Genomic DNA, 5,750 nt, shown 5'->3' on the forward strand with positions numbered 1-5,750 from the left:
AAGGGGATAGTCAACTCTTTTAAGCTTTGTGCCTTTCTAGATGACGGGCTTTGAAAAGTTAGACAATGCTTGCTTCGCACCCTTGTTTTTGCCCATTTTGATATACCATTCAAACTCAAAATGTAAAATGATCTTGTCATCATAGATTGATAGAATAACACCATTTACAATAACTGAATTACTGCAAAATAAATAAAAGTTAGAAAATGAAAAACTAGTAACAAAATTAATGGAATTAGCAAACTAGGGTGGAGGTTTAATGGGTATCGGTTGCTTGAGGATAGAATTCTCTATTGGTTGCTAAATCTTCTACAAGATTTGCATTACACTTGGGATGCAAAGAATATATCACTTGGAATTTCAAGTGGTATATCTTTTAGAATTCCAAATGGCATAACTGTTGGAACTTCAAAGGATATTTTCTTGAGTCTTCAACTTGAAAAGATTTATATTTTGAAATACACTGCAAGGCAAAAGAAATAATAGTAGAAGATGATTTATTAGGTAAAATTTGTCCTCCACTCTACTTTTCTTCTCTGCACTAATTCTGTTCAGATTTTTCAATTTCAACTTGCTTCACTTCTACTTCCAAAATCTCTTTTTCAACCCCAACAGTTTCTTCTCCAATTGTTCTTGTCTACTTAAAACTTTATTCTTCAATGGATTTCTCTTTTATTTTCTTATGAATCGTTTCTTCAAAGCTTTTCTTCATGGCCTTCATTTTCTCTCATTCCTCTATGTGCGATTTGAAAGTGAGTTTCCATTTATGGACTTGATTTGGATATAAAGGAACCAAAGTGATCTTTCTTCTATTGTGTATAAGGGAATACTGATTAGAGAAACCATCAAGAGTAGCCTTCTTGTCAAATTCCCAAGGACGCCAGAGTAGAAGGTGACTTGCACTCATTGGCACCACATCACAAAGTACTTCATCTTCATATCTTCCAATGGAAAATGGTACAAGTACTTGCCTAGTGACTTTGGCTTCATGCCTAAGGGTGTTTGGTAGTCTTCATGCCTAACTTTTCCACCATGAGAGTGCTGGCTACATTGGTGCAACTTCCTCCATCAATGATCATTAAACACACTTTATCTCCTACATGACATTTGGTATAGAGATATTCTCCCGTTGTTCATCATTTTGAATTTTAATGTTCAAAGTTCTTTTGACAACAAGGATGCTAGATGGGAAAAACATGTTAGTGTTAAAACAAGAAAAAGATATGTTTTCAAGGACCTTACTATAAATGCTCTAAAAAAGCCTTAGGAGTTCACTCCAAAGAAACTTGAATGACACTCGATCCATTCGTATTTGAACTCTAGGACTTTATGGCTTTTTATCCTTTTATGAACTCCCATGCTCAAGCATTTTTTCTCTCGGTCTCTTAGTATCAAGTTCTAAGTAAACTTACTCAAATATATACCAAGTAATCTTACTTCTTGTGATTCGGCTGTAAATGTTAGTAGGTATGAAAAAAATTAAATATAATGTAAAAGGTTTCTTAGAAATATAGAGAAAAAAGAAAGGGGCTACTTACAGCACAAGTCACTTTGCAACCTTGTTATCGCCACAATCAAATCCTTAATAATGGTTTACTTGATTGACTTGGTGACTTAAATTTTTTTATGTGTTTTTAATCCTTTTTGTGATTTTATTTCTTTTCTTGATTTTACTTTTCTTTTGGAGGCTAGAATTCTTTGCCAATTTTTTTGTTTCTTCACTTGATTTATACTTTGTTTTTGTGTTTTACCCCTTTTGGTTGTGGATCTAGGAATGAAGCAAAACAACTTGGAATGTAAGTTAATGGCTCAAAGAGAATGGCTTGGTAGTTGATGTAGGTGAAGACAGTGGGTTGTTTTGTATAGAAATAAAGTTATTTTAATTGTAGGAAGGTGTATGGTGGGTTTATGAAATAAAAGGATGGTGAATAAATGATAGTATCTTGTGAAGAACAAAAGAGGAACCCATATTAAAAAATATAGACATGTTCCTTACAAGTTTTCACAAGGGGTGGTACAATAGGAATTGAACCCACTAGATAACAATATAGGAACCACAAGTATCAAATGGAAAGAACGGTTTTATGCCACAATTATATAATACTTTATAAGTTTATAAAGTCACAAAGGACTTGAGAAAATAGAATAATCTCACTTGAATTTTAATTAAGCAAAAAAAGAGCTTTTTTACAAATGAAATGGACTAGCCTATTTAAGGAAATGAAAGGGCATAACCAAATGACTACAAGGTGATTTGGTCATCCTTGTGTCCCTTTGAGAAGTATTTACTGAATTAATTACATTCATGAATAATTATGGTGATGTTTTGGCTAGGTTGGAGAGACACATCCTTTTTTATTATCGATCTAGGAAACAAGGGTGTTGTACCCTTTTTGATTGTCGATCTAGGAAATAAGAAAAACAACGTGCAATGTAAATGAATGGCTCAAAGAGAATGGTTTGTTAGTTGATGTAGGTGGAGATGGTGTGTTGTTTTATATGGGAATATAGTTGGTTTAATTGTCGGAAGGCGTGTGGTGAGTTTATGAAAGAAAATGATGGTGAATAAAGGACAATATTTTGTGAAGAACTAAAGAGGAACCTATATTAAAGAATATAGACTCATTCTTTACAAGTTTTCTCAATGGGTGTTAGATAGGACTTGGACCCACCAGATAACAATCTAGGAACCACAAGTATCAAATGGAGAAAAAAGGTTGATGCCACAAGTATAGGATACTTGTTAAGTAGATAAAGTCACAAAGAACTTGAGAAAAGAGAATAATCTCACTTGAATTAGAATTAAGAAAAAAAATTGTTTTATAAATGGAATGGACTAGCCTATTTATAGGAAATGAAGGGGCATGGTCGAATGGTTACAAAGTGATTCGGCCAGCCTTGTGTCACTTTGAAAAGTCTTTAATGAATCAATTACATGCATGAATAATTATGGTGATGTTTCAGCTAGGTTGGGGAGACATATCCCTTGGCCGAATGGTGCTTGAATCCCTTTAAATTGGTGCTTAAGTGAAGGAACATGTGCCTTGGTTGAATAGTGAGGTCTCTAGATCTTTGTCGTGCCTAGAGAGTCCATACGCATGGCACATGGTTTCTACTCATATGATATGAACATGGTTCCCTAGGATACTTATGGTGAAGCCTTGTACATGTGATGAAATGTGGGCAGCATAGGCATGAGATGGTCTTTCTCCAAGGTTATGTGAGTGTTAAACTAGCTAAGCAACTAGGGACTAGTTGTGGGTTAATCTTTCTAGCCGTGAACTCCCAAGATCCTTAGCATCACTTTTAGCTACTTTCAGCTACTCTTTTTTCACTTTTATCAACTTAGGTTCAACTGGATCATCCATCTAGGTTCAGCAACATGTTAGCTCCTCCAGCTGTATTGAGCTCTCCATAAGACTCCATGAGCTACTTGAATCCTTTTGAGTTTATTGTGAGCTCTCAATGAATATGAAATACTTCACCAAGCTGCCATTATGTGTGACGTCCTTAGATGTTCCTACACAAGTGAATAAACTTAGGTAAATTTCATGGAATGAGCTAGAATGAATGAAATTAGGGGTTGTCGTGTATGTATACATACTTATGAGATATAATTAAATAATGTGAGCTGCGTGAATATAGATGCAATGCTATTGACCTAGTGTGAATGTATAATGAGCTAAATAAACATGTAATGAGATATGAAATGAAGGATTTACATGATGTCGTGTGTGAATGAGTACTTAAGAGCTATGAAATAATATCTTAAGCTAAATATAAAATGGTGTGATATTAATGAGCTAATATATAAGTCTTATGAGTTGAAATTATATGTGATGAGCTAAAGAAATTAATAATAGCATGTTTCCATAATATAAATGAATTGAAAGTAATTTAAATGAATACAAACAAACATAAATCAATAATAAACTAAGTAAAGATGTGTAAATTATATGCAACAACATTAATGATTAAGTTATAGATATTTCATATGAATGGTCAAAGTAAGTTTATATTTAAGCACAACATGTATATATATGAGATATATATATATATCAAAGTAAATATGTAATAGAATAATAAAGTAAAAGAATGATAAGAAAACTACATGTGACTCAATGTATGGACGTTTCAAGAAGTTAAGTCGAAGTCTGGTCATGCATATATCATCCCCCTTCTTGAAGGTGATTTATCCTCAAATTAAAAAAGTTTGTAATCTATGGGAGTAATGATATAAGCTGAATAGTTTTATATTCCTCCTTGGTGCACTCATTTTTTCCTTGAGTTATTTTCCCTTTGAATAAGTATGACTCCAAAAGTTACGTTTCTTTCAAAAATCTTTGGGAATAAGTACCCTTATAAAGCACATTTTCAACATAATTTCTCACTAAAGGCTTTTATTTGTTATGTGTATCACCAATGGGTAGCTTTTTGAGAATTACTTCTTCAAGAGTTACTTCTTTTATAGATAACTTTTCATTCCATTGGTTCCTGTAAAGAAAGAAGTTGGGAAGGATAACTCTTTAAAGAAATATATGTCTTTTTGTTCAAAAATTGTGTCGTGTGCTACAAAGGTTGTTTCCTTTCAAAACATTCTATCTTTTCACTCTCACTTATTGAATCATCACGATTGTTGGCGAAGAATCTTGACTTTTGATCTCCTTTAAGTAAGTGGATGAAGTCAACTCTTTTAAGCTTTATGCCATTCCAGATGATGATGGACTTTGAAATGTTGGACAATGCTTGCTTCATATCCTTGTCAAACTCAAAATGACAAATGATATTGCCATCATAGATTAATAGGATAACACCATTTTCATGAACAAAATTGCTGCAAAATAAATCAAAGTTAGATAATTAAAAACTAATAACAAAATGAATGGAATTAGCAAACCAGGGTTGATGTTTAATGGGCATTGATTGATTGACGATGCAATTCTATAATATATCACTTGGAACTTTAAGTGGTATAGCTTTTAGAATTCCAAATGGAATAACTATTGGAACTTCAAATGACATGTTTCTTGACTCTGCAACTTGAAAAGATATGTCTTTTGAAATACCCTGCAAGGTAAAAGAAATAATAGTAGAAGAAGAGTTCTTAGGTAAAATTTGTCCTCCATTTTACCTTTCTTCTCTGCACTCATTCTTTTCAGATTTGTCAATTTCAACATGCTCCAGTTCTACTTGCAAAACCTTTTTTAAAACCCCAACAGTTTCATCTTCAATTGTTCTTGTCTCCTCAAAATGTTTTTCTTCAAGGAATGAGGGTGTTTGGTAGTCTTCAAGCCTAACTTTTCAACTATGAGATTCCTCGCTACATCGGTGCATCTTCCTCCATCAATGATCATTAAACACGCTTTATCTCCTCATGATATTTAGTATGGAAGATATTCTCCCGTTGTTCATCATCTTGACTTTGAATGTTCAAATTCCTTTTAACAACAAGGATACTAGATGGGAAAGATATGTTACTATTAAAATAAGAAAAAGAAATGTGTTCAAGGACTATACCATAAATGCCCTCACAAAGCCTTACGAGTTCACTCCAAATAAACTTGAATGACACTTAATCCGCTTGTGTTTGCACTCTAGGACTTTGTGTATTTTCTTGTCCTCTTTTGAACTCCCAATCTCAAGACTTTTTCCTCTCGGTCTCCTTATCTCAAGTTCTAAGTAAACTTACTCAAAACTATCCCATGTAATCTTACTTGTTGTGCGTCGACTGCAAATGTTAGTAGGTATAA

The sequence above is a fragment of the Hibiscus syriacus genome, unplaced genomic scaffold (assembly GCF_006381635.1).
Source record: "Hibiscus syriacus cultivar Baekdansim isolate YM2019G1 unplaced genomic scaffold, ASM638163v2 tig00001980_pilon, whole genome shotgun sequence".
In the NCBI taxonomy this organism is placed as follows: domain Eukaryota; kingdom Viridiplantae; phylum Streptophyta; class Magnoliopsida; order Malvales; family Malvaceae; genus Hibiscus; species Hibiscus syriacus.